At 44.9% G+C, this 23,182-nt stretch overlaps 1 protein-coding gene across 1 annotated transcript in view; it reads right to left on the bottom strand.

Annotated features, from left to right (window-relative positions):
• LOC126335910 (anti-sigma-I factor RsgI-like) overlaps positions 1 to 23,182 on the bottom strand; it is a 29,668-nt gene that overhangs the window by 5,743 nt on the left and 743 nt on the right. The window lies entirely within an intron of this gene.

Here is a 23,182-nt window from a genome sequence, read left to right as displayed (position 1 = left end):
TCATTTCATTTTTTGCTACAATAACTAAATGGCAAATGTAGATTAGCTATCAATTGCTCGTAGACTATGCAAAGGACGGTGGCAGCTTCCAAAAATTCTCAAAAGGCGGGTTTATTTGCGTTGATGTACAATGAAATTCGGCGTGATGTATTCTTTGGCAGAACGGTGAACCACAACCGCTGATTTTCTGCGATGTAAGTTACGTATCCAAAACAGTCGCACCGATAGCAAAATAATATACTTTTGTAAGCGTCCAAATATTTTCAAACCTAGCCTATTTGTCATATAATTCTACACTGAAAGTAAACGATTGTTTTGAACAATGATAGATCTACTGTTCCTGAAATTTTAAAAGAGCACAAGTAAGTTTAATCCTGTAATTGACGATAACAGTGCGAGCTTGTCGCGGCACTCACGAATGTTCGAAATTTGACAATCTATCACATTACAAGCGGGTATTAACCTAATCAATGAAAATATGCAGAAGCGACGCGAACACTAACATATGCGAATCTAGAGTTTAAAGTTTCGACACGAATCTTGTACTTGTGGTCTCACACAAAGGAAACTTCTGAAGTCGGCTTTTATACATAAAGAAACGTACGAATTGCACGGGTTTTTCACTTAGCTGTTTCTGTGATACATTCGCCTAGGCGACACCTTTCGATTGATCCACGGTCCGATCTCAATGATACTGTATCGACTGCAACTGTAACTGACGGTGGCGTTGGAGCAACGTGAAAAAGCACAGGGATCGTCTGTAGCGGTGAGCCATGTTTAATAACGTGCGCTGAACGGTGTGTTCCGAAACTTGTGCCTGCACCAGCGTTGTAGCGTGTCGTCAGATCTGCGGAAGATTGCCTTCTATTCTCACAAGGGAACCTCCCCATCGCACCCCCCCCCCCCCCCCCCTCAGATTTAGTTATAAGTTGGCACAGAGGATAGGCCTATAGGCCTTGAAAAACTGAACACAGATCACTCGAGAAAACATGAAGTTGTGTGGAACTATGAAAAAATAAGCAAAATATACAAACTGAATAGTCCATGTGCAAGATAGACATCAAGGATAGTGTGAGTTCAGGAGCGCCGTGGTCCCGTGGTTAGCGTGAGCAACTGTGGAACGAGAGGTCCTTGGTTCAAGTCATCCCTCGTGTGAAAAGTTTAATTTTTTTTTTATTTTCAGACAATTATTTTCCGAAGCTGCACAGGTACACAGAGCAGTATTGTTTACGTGATCGTGTGTCAATTATCAAAGTTCAGGCTCTCTCACATAATCAACTTCGCTCTCTAAAATTCCAGGACATGTTCAGATTTGCGTGGACATATGCAGGATTTGACGGTCTACACACGGAAAAATTTGAAAACGTTAAAAACATATGTTTTGACACAGCACAGGGAAAACAGTGCGACTGTGAAACTGTTGCATTCATTTGTTGCAGTTTATGTGACAAACTCTTATGTTTGCATCACTTTTTTGGGAGTGATTATCACATCCACAAGAAAACCTAAATCGGGCAAAGTAGAAGATTATTTTTACCCATTCGCCAAGTGTACATGTTAGGTGGGTCGACAATATATTCCTGTCATGTGACGCACATGCCGTCATCAGTGTCTTATAGAATATATCAGACGTATTTTCCTGTGGAGGAATCGATTGACCTATGACCTTGCGATAAAATGTTTTCGGCTCCCATTGGAAAGGCACGTCCTTTCGTCTACAAATCGCATGGTTTTGTGGTGCGGTCGCGAAACACAGACACTAAACTTATTACAGTGAACAGAGACATCAATGAACGAACGGAGCGATCATAAGTTTGTGAAAATAAATTAAGTTAATTTTTCACTCGAGGGAGGATTTGAACTAAGGACCTATCGTTAGGCAGCTGCTAACGCTAATCACGGGACCACGGCGCAGCTGAGCTTACACTAACCTTGATGTTGACTATCTTTCTCATGGACTACATAGTTTGAATATTTTGCTTATTTCTTCCAGTTTTCTCGATTGACCTGTGTTCAGTTTTTCAAGGCCAACTTATAACTAAATCTGAGGGGGGTGCGATGGGGAGGTTCCCTTGTCAATTACAGAGAGGGCAAGCCTCCGATCACGACGTTAGGCGATGAGGCGTGAGCGCCCACCACCTTGCTGGTGATGTCCCTATAGTTTCGTGAAATTCCGCTAAATGCCGACGATATACCTAGCATTTAAAATGGAGTCTGAAATGGAGGTGCGTTCCAAGCACAGAACTGGCAAGTTTTTTAGCGAAAAACCAGAGCATCGCAAATATTTATGGGTGCTTTTTTCACCGTCCTTCAAACACTTTACGTAGACGCTGGGCCCTAAAATCTGCGCTTCGTTAAAGTATCTTATGCCCGTAGATTTCCTCATTTGCGACCTGAACCACCGGCAGAATGACGCCCCGCTCCTCTCATCTACTTCCCTTGTCGCGTCACGCGCCTGCAACGTCGCCAAATGACATTCAGACACTTGGTGGGCAGTGGTCATAACGCTTTGCTCATCAGTGTCTGTCTGCGCGGCTCTGAGTGCCTTCTACAATATTTCCGGAGAGTGGTTTGCTAATCCGTAGCATCGTCAGAGGACTGATCAAGATCACGCTATCCAAACAAGGCGAAGAATCTAAACCAGAAGCTTTCCAGTTCTGTGACGAACGTGAAGGAGATTACTCCACCTGTGCCGCATGCAGTTCAGGTTAGGGTCGCCCAGGATAAACCAGTTGTGCCCTATGCACAGCAAGCGGTTAATCACGCGGCAGTTGTTATTTTACGAAGTACCTTCAATAAGCAATGCAACCTATTTTTCCACGGCCCATTTCGGATGGAAAAAATGTGGAATTTGTTGTGGAACATGGTGGAATACTCCTGTTTGTCCCTATAGTTTCATGAAATTCTGATCAACGGCGACGATATACGTACTCTTTAAAATGGCGTCTGAAATGGAGATGCGTTCCAAGGACAGAGCTGGTATTAAGTTTCTTTTAGCGAAAAACCAGAGCACCACAAATATTTATAGGCGCTTTCAGAATAACTACAGAGACCCAGCAGTGAACAAAAGCACGATGACTGGTTGGGCGAGGCGTCTGCCGTCATTGCAACAAAGTCGCGCAAACCTGTTCGATCCTCCACGAACCGGCCAGCGGCAAACAATTTTAACTCCTGCTATGTTGGAACGTGCGGGCACTGTCATTCGACGTGACAGTCGGATCAGAACAGAACAAGTCGCTCCGCCACTGGACGTGTCTGTTGGTAGTGTTGACACAGTCGTGCTTCAGGTGTTGTACTCCTCCGAAGGAAATGTTAAAGGACGCACCCATAGCCGGTGAAGTCATGACTACGGTCTTCTGGCACTCTGAATGTCTTATTCTGTTTGATGCGTCCCCTTACGATGCAACGATCAACACTGAAGTGTGTTGCGCCATCCCCAGAAAACTGAGAAACAACTTCAGCTTGTTCATCTCCACAAAAATGCAAACGAACTACTTGTTCATGACAACGTAAGGGCTCACGGAAGTGTGCGCACCCGAGAGGACCTCACAAAACTTCATTGGACTCTTCCTCCCCTCATTCACACTACATCCCGGATCTCGCACCTTCCGGCTTCTATCTTTATGGTCCAACGAAACATCCGCTCCGAGAGAAGCAGTACGTGGATGATGGGGAGGTTATTGATGCAGCAAGATGCTAGCTCCGACGTCGACCAGTGGAGTGGTACTATGTGGGGATTCAGGCCCTCACAGTGAGATGGGGTATGGCCGTTGCTTTGAACGGAGAGTATGTTGAAAAATAGTGTTTTGTAGCCAAAAGTGTGGGGAATAATATGGTGTATTGCAATCCTGAAGCCGGCCGCGGTGGTCTAGCGGTTCTAGGCGCGCAGTCCGGAACCGCGCGACTGCTACGGTCGCAGGTTCGAATTCTGCCTCGGGCATGGATGTGTGTGATGTCCTTAGGTTAGTTAGGTTTAAGTAGTTCTAAGATCTAGGGGGACTGATGACCAGAGTAGTTACGTCCCATAGTGCTCAGAGCCATTTGAACCATTTTTTGCAATCCTGAATAAAACCAAACTGCTCTCAGAAAAGAAATTGTATTGCTTTACTTATTCAACGTTCCTCGTATTTTCAAGTTAGTAAAACTACTAGGTAGATAATCAGATACCAGTTACTAAAAGTGGTGAAATATGAAGTATGACGAGCGAGAATAGTAAAATGCTGCGCCATCCCTGAAGTGGGACGTAGAATATCGTCCACGCATAGCTGTTCTTTGAGTGCCGCGGATGACAACCAGAGGCGTCCAGCTATGAAATGGAATGGCACCCCAGACCGTCACTACTGATTGTCGGGCCGTATGGTGGGTGATAGTCAGGTTTTTGGTAGCCTACGGCTGTATGGGGCGTCTCCATTCACGTCTTCACTGGTCATCTGGAATCATTTGGAAGCAGGGCTCGTCACTGAATGCAACTCTACTCCAGTTAATGAGGTTCCATGCCCAAGACGTGCCTGGAGACGTCCTGGACAACGGTAGGATACCAACCTGACTGTCGCCCGCCATAGGGCCCGACAACCATGAGGGATGGAGTGGTGTGCCGTTTCTTTTGATAGCACGACACCTTTGGTTGTCACCCACGGCACCTTCGCAGCACAACGGCATGTCGCCGATATTCTACGCCCCGTATTGTCGCCCTTCATAGCAAGCTACCCTGGTGAGAACCCCTGCTATACCCACAGGACAGGACAGTTTAATTTGTGGAAGAGGGCCAAAATGAGTGGCTGTCAGTTGCACTCGAATATACTACTTTATTCATTTGACAAACATTACAAGAGCAAAGAAAACATTAAAAACAGAGCAAGCGAAACATTAATTTTAGAACTTAATTTCCGGCTAAATGCGCTAATCAATCTCATGCCTCAAGGGCAAAACAACTTCAATTTAAAACCGTCTGAAGGCCTATAACTTAAGACTCAAAAACAGGAATTTGAATTTAAAAGGCTTTATCTTAAAACATTTAATCACTTGAGACTCAAAAGCAAGAATTTGAATTTTAAAAGGCAGAAGGCCCCTTGTTAAAACATTTCTGTATATTAGGCTGAACGCCCAAACAATCTCACGCCTTAAGGGCAAAACAACTTTAATTTAAAATCGGCTAGAAGCCATATATAAACGAACAAGGACATATAAAAAAAGGCAGCACATCAAATGGTGCTCAGAAGTTTCCAAGGGTCGACCTGGAATTCAAACACTAACCCTCGCTTTTGTGAGACAACAGTCGGCCCAAAAATATCAATCCTACGGCAACCCAACCGACAGACAGTCAACGGACCAAGCGACAGGATAATTTCTGCTCCACCCGACCAACACACAACAGGGAGTTCAATGGAACAACGCAGAAGGTATTGGCGCCCACAACGAATTACATTTCGGCTGCCAAACTACACGCCATGCTGGACAGCTACAATATGACGAGGAAAATACACTGCCTGAATTTACGTCAACGGCCAGGGTAGGTAACCGGAACGTTAGCGTCCACAAGACAGAAGATTCTGCTGGTGCACTTCAGTTCCAAAATAATCAAGTTAGACTCCACAGGGGGGCGGCTAGAATTTCTCCAACTTGAAAACACGTTGTTACTCACGGTAATGTCCCAACAGCCCACAACTAAATTCAAACGACCCAATTTGAACAGTTGGGGGCTGGCTAGTAGATTAAGTAAAGCCTCAACTTTCGTGTCCGGTATCGGTGAGCCACGCACCTCGTAGCAATGGGAACAGCCCCTCACACTGACAGCGCGTGGATGCCGCCAGCGGCCGCAGCCAGACATGCGCCACGGAGACTTTCTCTCTGCTCCACGCCGACCGACCAACTGCCCGCACACGGCACAGCCGGAAACTATAAGCGCGAGGCCAAAGATAGTACAAGGGTGCGAATATCGATACACGCTGCTGCTGCAACTCGCGCAGAGAGAGGATAACAGCATAATCGCGATAACCACGGGAGACTAATCACAGAATAGCAGCCTAGGTTTAATGCAAAGCATAACACGAGCCAGCCACGGCTCACCTGGGCTTCCATTCCAGCCAGAAATGCCTTTCAGCAGACGGCTAGACTTTCTGCTGCTTATTTTCGTGCTTGCCAGACCCTACCTTGGCCTGTAAGTTCGCAGGATTTCTCAAGTGAGAACGTTTGAAGCATTATTCGCAGGGCCCTCCAACCAGCTCTGGATTTTGCCGATGAAAGCGCCAATAAGACAGAAATTGGCACGATATCCCTCAGGTGAACATCCAACAACTGTCAATGCCAGGATGGTTAACTGCTTCCATGAGGACCAGAGATGAACCAATGCGTTATTGACTTGCTCAGTTACTGAAAATACATTTTTTTTCTTTTTTGTTCATGTACATCACATCTATCGAATTCCATCCCATTCGGGTAATTTCTTCATTGTGAGTCTTTATTTTTCGTCTTGGAGTGCATATAGAGACAAGAAGATAAACGACAACATAAATTCAGTTACAGGCAAAGCAAACGGCAGGCTTGGATCCACTGGACTGGTATTGAGAAAGTACAGATTGTCTGTACGACAGACGTATTACAACACTTGTATAGCATCCACTGGAATATTAGCCAAGTTTGAGAGACCCATATCAGGAGAGGCAAAGTTAAATATCAGTTCCTGGTTAGTGGTGGTCGATTGTGACCCCCCCCCCCCCCCCTCCAGCACCAGATTTCCTGTTTCTGGGGATGAGGACAGTTCTCTAGCCTAGACACAATGTGCCGGCCCACGATTAATCCAGCTAAATAGTGAGTCTGGTCCTACGCCGCTTTTTCCTAAGGCAAGAGGTTTCCATAGTAACAGTATCGCTGGTGTTTAATACCCTTTGGAAGTTGGCACGAAGCAGCACCTTGCAGCAAGGACAATGGTCAAAATAAATGTTGGATATTACGCTATTGTCAATAGCGGACACATTAGAAAAAGAACACTGATTTTGTTCTGTCAGTTAGTTATAAGAAAAAAAGCAAGATAAACCATTTCCACTTGATGAACAAACAAAAAATTTAAAAAAGATTCAACTGCAAACACTAGTTTCTTCTCACTGTCATACTGTGCAACACATTGTTTAGGAACCAACTGACCCTCTTCGTATTGGAGACACTTTTGAATGCGGTTAGGAAATATCCTTTACCAGACTGCCCAGGTAAGCTTGTGGAATATTGTCCCACTTCTCCAAAGCGACCTCTATGGTGCCCTGTAAGGTCTCTAGTGGTACAGGACCATTGCAAACCGCTATCTCTGGCATTGCCCATGCATTCTCATTGCAGCTGAGATCTGAAGAATATGGAAGCCATCAAACCGAATGATTTTATGCTCCACTAGGAAAGTGTTCACAAAACTGACGATGGGGCCGTGTTTTGTTGCCCACCAGCTTGAACCGCGCTCCAGTATGTTCACCAAAAGCAAATGGAAGCGTAGTGCATCTTAGGATGTCGTCCCAATAGTTCACAGCATTCATACACAGTTGACAATGGGTGTCCTGCAGCCATACATGGCGCCACTCAAAACATGGCTGAACCAACTTGATAAGGGTGGCAGTCTGCGATACATTTTGGGTCTCAGTTAGAAAGGAGGATTGTAATCGACTGGATATCGGTCCTGCACACCTGCTGCTTTTCTTCCTCGTCCACTTCTGTGATAATCCTCAGCTCATTCTGTTGTCAGAAACTTGTTCCAAATTCTAGAGACATCGTTTTGACTCACAGCGACATTCGCTCCGACGTCCACCTGTCTCATTTCCTGCTCCGTTAGAGTGATTATACGGAGTATCTGATCATACTTTATTTTTGTCCGTACCATCCTTAAGCAATAAAACTCTCGTAATAACACACTAGTAGTACAATGTTTGTACGTAACACGATTGTCAAAGACAGCACTTGCACCACCTTCACGGTAGAAGCATAGAATGTTTCTACTAGAATTACATTACAAAGAAACCAGTGTACCAACATCATGACGTATTTCTGGATCACATCTTTCAGTATTAAAGTTACAGCAATATGCAACATTTGTCACCACTATGGTATGAACGTTAGCAGAAAACGGTCAACTGAAGTGCCTCAACTCTGCTCTGAAGGTTGATATGCCGGGAGATCTACTTGTTTAAATAATATCGCGGCGGAGTTTGGTGTGTCGCGAAATAATTTGCCCGCTGACAGTCCCCTCGCAAGGACAAATGGGAAGTTCAAAAATGGTTCAAATGGCTCTAAGCACTATGAGGTTTAACATCTGAGGTCATCAGTCCCCTAGACTTAAAACTACTTAAACCTGACTAACCATCACACACATCGATACCCGAGGCAGGATTCGAACCTGGGACAGTAGTAGGCGCACGGTTTCGTACTGAAGCGCCTAGAACCGCTCGGCCACAGCGGCCGACTACAGATAAGGAGTCGCCCGCCCAGTGGGAAGATGAGGTTTTAAAGCTGTTGTGTTGGAAGTCGGGAGTGAGCGAACGTCACTTATCATTAGTTGCTTTTCGGTTTTTGTTAAAAAGGGCGCGACTTAACGAGCGAGAATTTGCTAGGTGGATGGAGGACGCCTGCCACGTGGAGGTGGTGTTTCATGACACGAGTGCACAGAAATAATCCAGGTCCACCAATAAAACGTTTTCGAGCAAGTCCACGGAGTAATACGTCGCGTGTTTTTTGAGTTTGTAAACTCTGTGGCAGGCGTGATTTGGTCGTTGCCAGGCACTAAGGAAGCTCCGACATACTGTCGAGAAGTATCGTTTCAGTCTCAGTGGTGTAAGGGCGTATAAGAAATGAAGAAAACTATGAAGTGCCTGATATTCGAAGAAAACGTCGCCTCTACCACACAGTTTATAATAGTTCAGAGCGTGGCATAGATACAGACATGAAGTACGAGGCCAAAAATGTGAGAGTTGTTCCATCATGTTCTGCCGAGAATGCACGTCTTGTACCGCGATGAATATTATGAAGTGACTCGTGGCACAGCGATCAGATCGCCACTGTCTCCTGCAGTCGTGAATTTTTTCATATCGCATCCTCTGAGGAGAAAGCTGAGAGATCTGCGGCGTTAGATCCGTCTTGCTTCCCATGGTACGTCGATGACACTTTCCTGTTACGGCCTCGCGGTAAAAATGCACTGCAACAGTTCGTCGATACAAGAACGGTGTCCATAGCGACAATGAATTTGCTGTTGAGATGAAGGAGGATGGTGGGCTACCGTCTTTAGTTGAGCGGAAGGCAGGAGGCCGGCCTGGTAATTCAGTGTACCGGAAGCCAAAGTACATGCGTACTTGAACGCCGATAGTTTTCACCATCCGGTACACAAGAAAGTGCTCCTGAACACTCTAGAAAGCAGAGCAAAGATTATTTCTGACGACGACCACCTACAGTCTGAATCGCAGCATTTCAGAGACATGTCCGGAGAGAATGGTTGCAGTAAGGGAGACATTAAAAACGCTTTCAGGTGACACCAGAGAAAGACGACTTGTGAATTGGCAGAAGAATCAAAGTCGGCTCTTTCCTGCCATACTGTGGGAAACGCGCAGCAAGTTAGGACATGTGCTGCAGAAAGATAGGTTGAGTCCAGTATTCCGAACCGCCCACAAGATACGAGGTATGCTGCGTCCTGTTAAAGACAGCATTGTTTTTCGTGTACCCGTTCTGTGTGGTGTCCCTTGCGAATAAGGCAGCATCTACTGGGTGATCAAAAAGTCAGTATAAATTTGAAAACTTAATAAACCACGGAATAATGTAGATAGAGAGGTAAAAATTGACACACATGCTTGGAATAACATGGGGTTTTATTAGAACCACCCCATATTGCTAAACGCGTGAAAGATCTCCCGCGCGCGTCATTTGGTGATGATCGTGTGCTCAGCCGCCACTTTCGTCATGCTTGGCCTCCCAGGTCCCCAGACCTCAGTCCGTGCGGTTAGCCAGCCGGAGTGGCCGTGCGGTTAAAGGCGCTACAGTCTGGAACCGCGTGACCGCTACGGTCGCAGGTTCGAATCCTGCCTCGGCCATGGATGTGTGTGATGTCCTTAGGTTAGTTAGGTTTAAGTAGTTCTAAGTTCTAGGGGACTGATGGCCACAGCAGTTAAGTCCCATAGTGCTCAGAGCCATTTGAGCCGTGCGGATACTGGCTTTCAGGTTACCTGAAGTCGCAAGTGTATCGTGATCGACCGAAATCTCTAGGGGTGCTGAAAGACAACATCCGACGCCAGTGACTCACCATAACTCCGGACATGCTTTACAGTGCTGTTCACATTATTATTCCTAGACTACAGCTATTATTGAGGAATGAAGGTGAACATATTGAGCATTTCCTGTAAAGAACATCATCTTTGCTTTGTCTTACTTTGTTATGCTAATTATTGCTATTCTGATCAGATGAAGCGGCATCTGTCGGACATTTTTTGAACTTTTGTATTTTTTTGGTTCTAACAAAACCACATGTCATTCGAAGCATGTGTGTCAATTTGTACCTCCCTATCTACATTATTCCGTGATTTATTCAGTTTTCAAATTTATACTGACTTTTTGATCATCCGGTATATTGGTCGAACTATTCGCACTGTTGTAGAGCGTTGTACCACCACAAGCGACATATTAAACAAAGGGAGTTTGAGAAGTCGGCCATAGGCGAGCATTGTCTGCAAAACGGACGCATAACACTGTCTGAAAAGACCAGAGACTTGGCTCATGGGTCAGTATACTGGGATTCTGTTTAAAGAAGGCAGCTGAGATTAGAATAAACAACAATTTCAACAGAGGCCAGGGGTAACACTTAACAGGGCGTGGGTGTGAAGACGGATGGTTGACGCGCGCACGGGGGTGGGGGAGCAGTCTCAAACCTGGCGGCGGCCCCTCGGGCCGCTCGGTTCACGAAAAAGGTAAGCCGTGGCGCTTACGTCATGAGTGTAGGCCTGAGCACAGCAGACGAACTTAGTTTGTAAACAGGTTAATTAGTAATTGGGTATTTACGTACAAACGAGAACTGCAATTTCTTCTAGAATCCATTATTATGGCGTCTTGCTGTCTGAGAACTGCAATGAAATACACAACTTTGCCGTATGCTGTAATTTAACGGCTTGTTTATAGCAGTCAGTCCCTTCTGCTTAACAGTCTCTATTTCAAACAAGTTGTAGTACCTCATGCAACCGATAATTATTTTGGCATCATTTTAGCTTGAATGTACCTGGTACAGCCAAAACAAAATAGTAACAGCCCTGTGGGCTCTCGGTCATTATAATACTAGCAATCAGTAAAACTCCACAATAGCGGATTTCAGTAGAAGATGCAATTTTCGTTTGTACCAGTTAACAGGTTTAGAAGTGCGATTCTGCTGAGTTGATCTGAGTGAGCGAGCGAGCCAGTAGTTTCTATTATTGACGACGATGGTGCAGATAGCCATCGAAGTCTTGAGTGTTTTACTGGTACTGGCGTGGCTTAAAAACAGAAGATTTTATTCAGTCATACCACCACGAAGAGACTCTGAGGACACACATCGAAGTAACTTTTTTTTTCTGCGGGAGAATGGTTCATACGAATTCTCCATAAAAAATCTGAGCCATTGATCTCGAAATCTCTAGAAAGTAATACGATCATATCATATAGCAGCACAAATCTCAAGTAAGACTGCATTAGGCTTTCAATAAAGGCTACAGCAAAGACATACGTTTTTTGGAGACGGATTTGTTGCTCAGAAGCGTTTTGGCGGAATGAGGAGCTGGTTGTCAGTAGAAAACACTACACTCAGAGAGCACGGTCCAAGAGGGTTACACGACTCGCTTTAGAGTCTTAGTGGGGCACATGGTTATAGTCTCACATCGTTATAGTCTAGCAGTGGACGATCTCCTGATGAGAGTAGCTAGTAAACTTGTAAATGTTCTCTCGGAGAAGGGACATTGCTGTCTAAAATAACTTCACGTGCTGTGCATGACGAAAACAGCTTCACATCTCAAGCTATGTACGTACAATAAGTACTGAGAATGTTCGAAGCGTTGTCTTACGGTTTCAACCGAGGAATCACCTCCAGGTAGTGAACAGGAAAGGAAAAATGTGATTCTAATGAACACCAGCGCATGAAGCAAAACCTACTTGGAGTAGTATTACGATTGTAAAGAAAAAATTTGAAGGTTCATCAAGCACAGTTGGCAGTGGTAATTTTAAGTATTTCGCCCAAGATATCGAGAAATGCATCGGAACGCATTTAGAGGAGACTGATGGAAAGTTCTAGCGCAACGTGAACAGTTGTTTTTACCCCTTGAGCGGTAAGGAAAATATTGCTGTTCTCTCCTCGTTGCTGATTCTCTGCGCTGCTTGCGCATACATTGCACATATTTGGGCACCTCCACACGACTTTGAGTCACTTGGTAGAAGAGCCTAATCTTTGGGCAGCTTGTTGCATAAAGTCATTGAGATTCTCCACTGATGCTTAACTGGGTACTGTAATAAAAAATAGGAAATAAAATTAAAACTCTTAGAATTGAAAGGAAGAAATTACAAAGGACTATCTTCCAAAATAAATCTATCAAGTGGTTCTTATCTAGGTGCAGAAATGCCCGAAATTCATCTACAACCAGAAGACGAAATAGTTGGGTCTTTACCACTGAAATTTCGCCATCCTTCGCGGGTTTGAAGGAGAAACGCATGCAGCTATTCTCCACGCGATCGTGATTAGGTGCGACGCACGCGATGGCGCTATACCGCGCAAACAGAAAAAGAAAGTTTATGACGCCTACCCGGATGCACGTCGTCTACTTCCACGTTCATTAAATAAGAGTTGGCAGCCTCACCGTGATCCGTCCGACACGGCTAATTAATGCTTATCTCTGCACTGTTCGTTCGAGCGGTATTTCTGTCTGACCGCAATTCATAAAATCCGACGCACCGTACAATGCTAGCTGAGTCAAGCGCCGCTTGCTGTCTCCATGTAACCGTCTACTGGTAACAGTCGACAATCAATCAAATCTAACATTATTGGCCAGGAGACTCCATCTGCGGTTGCACAGCCGACTGTAACAAGTCTATTTGATGCCTGTTCGGCGACTCCGTCTCTTTATGATGGAGAGATGAAACGATTAGGATACCACTAACACCCTGTCCCCGAGCGAAGAAAACCTCCGACCCGGGCGTGAATCTATCCCGGGACAGCGACATTAACCCATAGACGACGGGGCTGGTCCTTGTGGCCGAGCGGTTCTAGGCGCTTCGGTTCGGAACCGCGCTGCTGCTGCCGTCGCAGGTTTGAATGCGGCCTCAGGCATGGATTTGTGTGATGTCCTTAAGTTAGTTAGGTTTAGGTAGTTGTAAGTTCTAGGGGACCGATGACCTCAGATGTTAAGTTCCATAGTGCTCAGAGCCATTTTGAACCTAGACCACTTGCTGCGTCCAATTCTCTCATAAACGGCTCTTCAATTAAAACAGACCTGCCATTCCCCCCTCCCAGAGTCGTAAATCTTCAGTTCCTCCGGACAACGACATTCTATTTTCAAGGAAATAGTAGAATTCCCGTAAAACTGGTGTCCTTGCTTCTCGCCTCGCGGGAGTTTCAAGAACTCGGAACTTCACCCAGCGCAAACCCACGGCACACTCCTAATTCGTATGCCCGGAGAAGCTCCCAGTGCTTACTGGTTGTATAAAAGTCCATTGCTTGAGAAACCTCACTCCTATTGCCGCTGCCCCAGCTTTCGGCAGTTATATATCTCTAGACTGTACAGCATACTGACAGTTACCAGGATTGGGAAAAATAAGGAAACAACGAGAGAAATGCACGCTTGAAGATAGTCAGATGGTAGCCAAGACTGCTGGTTGCACTGCTCTATTAGACCACAAACGGCAGCTGTGCGGTGTCCTCATTACGTTGCAAGTGTCGGTCGTGGTCAGAACAGTGTTCTCTGTAACTGCAAGTGCATTATGTCGGGCCTCATTGACTTTGAACGTGGGAAAATTTTTGGTGCTTGGTGCGTGCTTCCGTAACAAAGGGACCCGAAATGCGTAGCGTTTCAAAAGCCATCGTATCGAAGACTGGGAAAACGCAAGAACACCATCCGCTAAGTCGAAACGCGGACGAGTGTGTGTGTTGAGCGATCGCGGCAGACGGTCACCGAGAGGACTGACGAAACATAAGAGAACTGCAAAAGTCACTGCCGTGTTCAATGTCGCACTCGCGAATCTCCGTCAGCGGCAAAAGAACAGGAAGGGAGCTCCACAGGAAGGAATTTCAGCGCGAGCTGAAATTCCAAAACTGCACATTAATGATGCAAACGCCTGTAACAGCGAAACGTAGCGCTGAAGCCATAAAATCTCGGCTCTAATGGAATGCAAGATTGTCACTTGGGCGGATCGGTCTTGTTTCACTCTGTTTCCAACTTCTGGTCGAGTTTACCTCCCAGTAGTGACACACGGAGGGGAACTGTGATGATTTGAGCAGCGATATAATGATCTTCCATGGACCCTTGCTACTCTGAGAGGTCACATTATTTCCAAGGATTAAGTGATCGTTATGGTCCCAATGCTTGATGCTGTGTTTAAAGACAAGAAGGTCCCTGTTTACACAGCTCCCATCGGCCTGGACTGGTTTTATGATCACTAGGATGAATTGTCGCATCCATCCTGCTCACCAGAGTCAGCAGATCTCAACATTATCGAGAATTTGTGGCCTACTTTGGAGGGAAGGATGCATGCTATCCACCTCCATGATCCTTACCTGAATTAGCCAATATTTTGCAGGAACAATGGTTCAAGATTCCCTTGAAAAAGTGATGGATATTTATCCGCTCTGAGATGAGTGGAAGCTGTTTTGGACGGCAATGGTTTTCCTACACCGCACTACGCGTAGTAACGTACTGTGCTTTTGGTGTTTTCCTACTTTTGTCCACCTCTTACACCATTGTTTGCACACTAACGGTATGAAAAGCACCCCTTGCATCATAGGAAACCTGTAGCGCCAGTATCAGGCTAGGTCTCTTTAAATGGGTACTCTCAGAATGCTGGCACAACCTCAGAGAGCAAAATGGAAAAAAAGCCGCTACATTCGTTAACGTTAGCCAGAAATAGGGAACGTGCGACAGCATTTTGCGTGAAAACACCACCTCGCTCTAAATGACACGCCAATGCTGAACCACTTTCAGAAGTCGTACTTCACACCGTGGAATTATGTAATATAGCTCTGTACTATCACACCGCTTTCGTTAGCCGCAGGAGTCCTTCCACCGCGGTAGAAAATAATATATATTGCACGTTGTTAAGCAATAATTTTTGCTATATCAGCGACTTGTAAGGCAGATAAATTGCTTCAGCTGGATTTCCACTTTCATATGTTTTCAATATACACACATCAAAAAAAAGTTTGGCAACACCTCTGATCCGAGAGTTCCGGAACCTGTACAGAAAATTGGAACAGAGATGAACATAAAGATCATTTCCGCCCTTTTTATTGCTCTTGAAAGCCACACATTCCATGTTGTACCACCATACAGCGATGACCTTTATGGTCGTCGAGATTGCTGTATACACCGGTACCTCTAAACCCAGTAGCACGTAATCTTGCATTGATACATGCCTGTATTCACCGTGGCATACTATCCACAAGTTCATCAGGCATTGTTGGTCCAGATTGTCCCATTCGTCAACGGCGGTTCGGCGTAGATCCCTCAGAGTGGTTGGTGTGTAACATCGTCCATAAATTGCCCTTTTCAATTTATCCCAGGCATATTCGATAGGGTTCATGTCTGGAGAACATGCTGGCCATCCTAATCGAGCGATGTCGTTATCCTGAAGAAAGTAATTCACAAGATGTGCACGATGGGGGCGCGAACTGTCGCCCATGAAGACGAATGCGTCGCCAATACGCTGTCGATATGGTTGCACTATCGGTCGGAGGATGGCGTTCAGGTATCGTACAGCCGTTACGGCGCCTTCCATGACCACCAGTGTTGTACGTCGACCCCACAAAATGCCACCCCAAAACAACAGGGAAATTCCACCTTGCTGCACTCGCTGGACAGTGTGTCTAAGGCGTTAGCCTGACCAAGTTGCCTCCAAACATGTCACCGACGATTGTCTGGTTGAAGGTATATGCGACACTTATCGATGAAGAGAACGTGATGCCAAACCTGAGCGGTCCATTCAGCATAGTATTGGGCCCATCTCTGCCATGTTGCGTGGTGTCGTGGTTGCAAAGATGGACCTCGCCAGGGACGTCGGGAGTGAAGTTGCGCAACATGTAGCCTATCGCGCACAGGTTGAGTCGTAACACAACGTCCTGTGGCTGCACGAAAAGCATTATTCAACATGGTGGCGTTGCTGTCAGGGTTCCTCCAATCCATAATCTATAGGTAGCGGTCTTCCTCTGCAGTAGTAGCCCTTGGGCTGCCTGGTAGAGGCATGTAATCGGCAATTTCTGTCTCTCTCTATCTCCACCAGGTCCAAACAACCTCGCTTTGGTTCACTCCGAGACTCCTGGACACTTCCAGTGTTGAGAGCCCTTCCTGGCACAAAGTAACAAAGCGGATGCGATCCAACCGCGGTATTGACCGTCTAGGCAAGGTTTAACTACAGAAAATACGAGCAGTGTGCCTCCTTCCTGGTGGAATGACTGTAACTGATCGGCTGATGGACTCCCTCTAATAGGCGCTGCTCATGCGTGCTTGTTTACATCTTTGGGCGGGTTTAGTACATCTCTGAATAGTCAGGGGGACTGTGTTTGTGATACCATATCCGCAGTCAACATCTATCCTCAGGAGTTCTGGGAACTGGTGTAATGCAATACTATTTTAGATGTGTGTATTTAAAGAAAGGCAGAATGACATCAGCAAAACGTGATGAAAGCTATATTTATTCAAAGACACAGGAGTATAAAGTTTTTGTTTTAGGCCGGCTATTTGTGAAGCCATTCGACCATCTGCCTTGCTGTAACTATGTTGCAGTATATTATGCAAAGTTTGAAGGACGAACCGGAGCGTGCGCCTAGGTATATTGTGGAATCTATTATATTAAATCCATTTGAAAAAGATTTTAATTTCGCTGAAATTAATGCTCAGCTAATGGCACCATCTGTACGTGCACCTTTCGGATTTTACGTGCAAAAACATGTTTTTCTGACACGTTTTTGAAGCGGGCTCCTTCTGTGTTTCAAACGTATGCGAGTGGTTCAAATTTTATAAGATGGTCGGTAAATACTTGTAACTAATGGTCATCGTGTTGTTTTCTGAAAACTTTATCCGTTGCCGCTAGATATGCAACATGGTTCGAAAGACAATAAAAAAAACCTATACCTGATTAGTCATCGCCCGAATCAACAAAAATCTACATCGGTTGACAAGCTAATGTCAAAATTGTGGTAGTGTAAAAGTTGGAAATGTACTATCATAGCACAATAAAGGCGAATATGTCCTGGGCTGAGTTTGGGATGTAAAAGGAGGGAACTAGCTTTTCGACTTATTTGGCAGCTTCAAACACATTTAAATCAAAACATCCTGATAAATTCGCCTTTTTTCCGAGTTAACCTTGCTTCCTCAGCTCTCTTAGCTGCAAGTTGTTGTCACACTTTCATCCTGCAATTTATAGGCTGTGCCCAAAATCCAGAAGATTCGCCAGCCATAGAAAGAATATATAATGTCATGTGATTGAAGAGCAGACATGTAATAGCTAAAACATTTTTCTGTAGGGATATAATTTCTATGATTGGGTTTGTTCTGGGGGGTGGGGGTTGTGGGGGAGGGGGGTTGGGGAGCATGTTGATTTCTTCCGCGAGGTGACGATTTCTCCCCCAAACCCTTCCCCTGTTTCATGCTAGGTGGAAGATGTAGGAACAAGAAAGTGGGATGCATCTATAATAGGAAGTGTCCGGTAGTGTGGGTGCATCTATAATAGAAAGTATCCCAGAGGGGGATGCATACATCCTAAACTTTAACGTTGCGCCATATTGCACACAGTATGACAAATGCCGTATCGGATGACATGATGGCATATGTTATGTTACACGACATGACATGTATCATGTTGCTTGAAGTGGCATGATGCACTATATTATATGAAATGGGTACTAATACTAACAAGTATATGTCAAGATGTTTTGATTTAAATGTCCTTGAAGTTCCTGGATATGTCGAAACTAACTCATGTCAGGACATATTCGTCTTTTTTGATTCTGGTAACATTGTCCGATCAACGCCGAATTATTGCAAAGAGAAATAAACTGGCGAATTTCAGTTTCACTTGTCGCCTACATTATTTTTCTCTGCAGTCAGAACTCTGCTCTGTATCAGTTAGCCTGATTTGAATATTAACTCTGTGAATTAAAATAAGAAAGCAAACTCAAGGTTTAACGTCCCGCCAACAGCGCGGCCATTAGAGGCGGACTCAAAATTTGGACCGGAGGAGGAGAGGGAGGGAACCGGCGGAGCCATTTCAAAGGAACCATCCCAGCAGCCACCTTAAGAGATTTAGGGTATTCACGGGAAATATAAATACACATTGCTTGACGGGGGATTGAACTGTCGTGCTCTAGCATGCGAGTCCAGTGTGCCACTTCGCTCGGTGACATTAGCTGTAGTCCAGCCGGGAGAACATGTTGATACGTGAGCTACTTCCCGCTAGCTCAGAAAAGATACTCCAGTCATATGACAATCGTTGCGACATTGTCCATACCGTCGTCAGTGCCAAATAGATGTGGAAGGCGTGTGTACATTAAACACGGCAATTACATTTCAGTGGGACTCTTTTACAAATTGAGTTTGTTAAATTTGAGCTGTAGTTTCTGTCATGCAAACTGCGCAATAGATACGGGAATTTTTCCTAAAATGTGATAATTCATTTTTGACTACTTTCAGACCGGTTGCAAAACACCAGCGCTATATGTTATCATAGTGACGCTCGTGAAATTCCTCCACCAGGGACAGCCAAAACACACAAACACACACACACACACACACACACACACACACACACACACACACAGAGAGAGAGAGAGAGAGAGAGAGAGAGAGAGAGAGAGAGAGAGAAAGGGGGGCGGGGCTCTGTTCAACTGCGGGTAACGGCGTAATGAAAGGGCCGTCGGTCGCCTATCTGGCCGGCGCCGACCTCGCGACGCAATTATTCCGCCTCGGGCAGCTGAACGCCCCCTGCTGAATATGCAGCCGCGCAGCTCACAATCCCCCCGTAAAGCCTCAAAAGCCAACCCCCTCAGTAGCTTGGCGCGACGGCCGAGTTTGAAGAGACGCTTTATCAGTGAAAGAGGGGGAAATTTCTAGAGTGTCAACACGGCGCTCGGCCCATTTTCTTCATTGTTTGGCCCGTCATTCTGCCACGGTGAAATTAGCCTAAGTAAAGCTTACGCAGTCTGTGCCTCTGGCACCACGTGGACAACCTTGTCTACGGAAACGGTTTAAAAACTTTTAACAATAATAACTAAAAAAAACCACGAAGTTTTAAATCCAGAAATTGAGTCTAGTTAAAAGACTAGGTTTATTCTGCTGTTGTTCGTCTTCTCCAGGGAAGCGTCCTGGGACCTCTGCTGTTCCTGATCTATATAAATGACCTGGGTGACAATCTGAGCAGTTCTCTTAGGTTGTTAGCAGATGATGCTGTAATTTACCGTCAAGTAAGGTCATCCGAAGACCAGTATCAGTTCCAAAGCGATTTAGAAAAGATTGCTGTATGATGTGGCAGGTGGCAGTTGACGCTAAATAATGAAAAGTGCGAGGTGGTCAACATGAGTTCCAAAAGAAATCCGTTGGAATTCGATTACTCGATAAATAGTACAATTCTCAAGGCTGTCAATTCAGCTAAGTACCTGGGTGTAAAAATTACGAACAACTTCATTTGGAAAGACCACGTAGACAATATTGTGGGGAAGGCGAGCCGAAGGTTGCGTTTCATTGGTAGGACACTTAGAAGATGCAACAAGTCCACTAAAGAGACAGCTTACACTACACACGTTCGTCCTCTGTTAGAATATTGCTGCGCGGTGTGGGTTCCTTACCAGGTGGGATTGACGGAGGACACCGAAAGGGTGCAAAAAAGGGCAGCTCTTTTTGTATCATCATGTAATAGGGGAGAGTGTGCGGCAGATATGATACGCGAGTTGGGATGGAAGTCATTAAAGCAAAGGCGTTTCTCGTCGCGGCGAGATCTATTTATCAAATTTCAGTCACCAACTTTCTCTTCCGAATGCGAAAATATTTTGTTGAGCCCAACCTACATAGCTAGGAATGATGATCAAAATAAAGTAAGAGAAATCAGAGCTCGAACAGAAAGGTTTAGGTGTTCGTTTTCCCAGCGCAGTTCGGGAGTGGAATGGTAGACAGATAGTATGATTGTGGTTCGATGAACCCTCAGCGAAGCACTTAAATGTGAATTGCAGAGTAATCATGTAGATGTAGAATGAATTTTCAGTCTACAAATGTCCAAATGTGTGTGAATTTCTAAGGGACCAAACTGCTGAGGTCATCAATCCCTAGCCTTACACACTATTTAAACTAACTTACGCTAACACACACACACACACACACACACACACACACACACACACACACACACACACTCATGCCCGAGGGAGGACTCGAACCTCCAGCGGGAGGGGCCGTGCAATCCGTGACATGACGCCTTTAACGGCGCGGCCACTCCGCGCGGCGAATTTTCAGTCTTCAGCGGAGTGTGCGCTGATGTGAAACATCCTGGAAGATTGAAATTGTGTGCTGGACCGTAAGCTCGCGAATAGTTAGGCATTAGCACTACTGGCAAGGTTGGGGTATCAGGTGCGACTGCTACAATCTAAAGTCCTTCAGAAACGTCTACACCACATTTCATCGACCTCCTACATCGAATTACCTTCCAAAACATAAGTTCACATTCACGGGTCTTCTGATGAAACGGTGATCAAAGCTGACTTTTCGTACCGAGCGAGGTGGCACAGTGGTTAGCAAACTGGACTTCCATTCGGGAGGACTACGGTTCAAATTCCTCTTCGTTTATTCTGATTTACATTTTCAGTGATTTCCCTAAAATGCTCCAGGCAGATACTGAAGTGGTTCCTTTGAAAAGGGCACAGTGATTTCCTTCCCCAAAATTTCACTATTCGAGCTTGCGCTCCGTCTCTAATCACTGCGGTCTCGACGGGACGTTAAACCTCAATCTTCCTTCCTTTCGAATTTCCGTTAGTGCTGAGCTGTGATGCTCTTCGATTTCCGCAGTAGACGAACAGTAGTGGGAAATGCGAAGTAATTTTACTAAATTATCCTTATTTTTGTAAATCAAAGATTAATTTCAAGCCCTCATTCTGTATGTAACAGACAGCTTCACACAGTAGGCACTTTGCTCATCACTAGCAGAATTTTATCGTGATAAAAGTTGGTTGCAATGTGAAACCAGTCACTTTCGGTTGCAACATAACATTGCTTGAAATTATCGTCTCTTTTCATATTAATCTTTTTATTTGTACTTCCTTCATCAGGTTCCTTCGTGTAATGAAAGTTCTGGTTCAAGATCTTCGTGGTGGAATGTGTGGGCGGGTTCTTTCCGGTGACTCTACATCGCTCTTGTTTTGTCAAAGAAGCTGTCCAAAGTACAAAAACTACTTAACAGACCAAAAAGGCCATAGTCAACAAAACATTTCCTCTACAACAAGATCAATGATCGAGATATGGCGGTATAGCTGCCATTATCGTATAATCACGCCATCTATAAGTGGCAACAATCAAATCATTAGACAGTGACAGCACCAATCGATGTATCATAGACGTCAAAAGCAGCTAGAAGCAAGTACTATTGTACAATCACCCAATATTGTTAACAGTTATACATAAGCGTAGAATCAAATGTCAACCAAACCATGTATTATTCGCAGGCAGCAAGAAAATGGTGCTTAGTCGAAATAAGCCTATCACAAACCAAACAAAAATCACCAAATGCTTTAAACATAGCAGCGATTTAGATTTTCCTTCTTACAATGTCTCCGCAAGACTTAAAGAAAGATTCGAATGGGCTTTAAACCTGTAGGCCTTTTTGTTTGGAGCGTAGTTATTTTGCTTAGCTTGTGAGAGGCAAAGACGGGAAAATAATTACGGCCTCCTGTATGTGGTGGGGAGAGGAGAGGGCAGTCATTGCGATTGACCGCTGCCCCTGGCAGTTCGTGCTTGATGTATTGCATCGGAACTCTGTTGGACAGCCGTCACTACGAATGAAGCCGACGGAGGCCTTCGCCGCTGACGACGTGCGGCACTGGCGATATGTCCTCCTCTCTGTTCAGTAGCGATATCAATAACTCCACATCACTCGGCTGCTGTGAACTTACAGAATACATCAGCGTTCTGTGGCTCGAGACACTGCGGCGTCCTTCGAATGCAGTTTTTTCTGCCGTAATTAGAGCGAACAGATATATAATCACAAACAATAAAACATTTCCTCTTTATGTGGTGGGGAGGACAGCAAAAATTAGGAATAGGAGATTTTCCGTTTTTGACCTCTTTATTTGTTCGAGTGCTAGTCTTGCACAGATTTTCAACATTCACCATCGATTTATTTCAATGCCTGTAAGCGGCTGCAGTCGTGATTTGTCGTAGTATAATTTCTTCTCAGCCACTCTCCCACCAATGGTGCCTATTCTGCCAGACATCTCCTACAGAACAGACACCAAGTATCAATATTTTATTTGTAGACACACTGACTCAGGAAATTCGCCTTGTGTGATGATACAGCTTCGGTCTTAAGTCTTCGTTCAATCGGAAAACTGCAGTATAATATGAAACCAAGAAAGTAAGTATTCTATATCAATACACAGCAAACCTATGTGAAGGGTTGATTTAAAAATCTGCAATCAGTAAGCAGTCAAATGTATTGTGTGAAACACAATGCATGTCTTTATTTACCTAGATGTGTTTCAACAACTCTGTATCATTTTCTGTGGGTCTCGATTTATTTCTGCAAAACATTATACAATGTGTTTGGTTGATTTTCTATTATAGGCCTAAAAACTAAGAGCTATAGACCTTTTTTTTCCCATTGCTCAGCTGAAGCTGCGTTGCCTCTGAAATTGCGTTCCTACAGGTTAGCTTTTATTGTTTGACAGCAATTCATCAACAAAGTAGTCGTAAAGAATTTTTTATTTTGAAAATACTTTTTCGTGAATAGTGGTCGTGTATGTCCTGAA

Source organism: Schistocerca gregaria, chromosome 2, assembly GCF_023897955.1.
Source record: "Schistocerca gregaria isolate iqSchGreg1 chromosome 2, iqSchGreg1.2, whole genome shotgun sequence".
In the NCBI taxonomy this organism is placed as follows: domain Eukaryota; kingdom Metazoa; phylum Arthropoda; class Insecta; order Orthoptera; family Acrididae; genus Schistocerca; species Schistocerca gregaria.
Note: the sequence above shows the minus strand (reverse complement) of the source record. Positions and strands in the feature narration are given on the sequence as shown.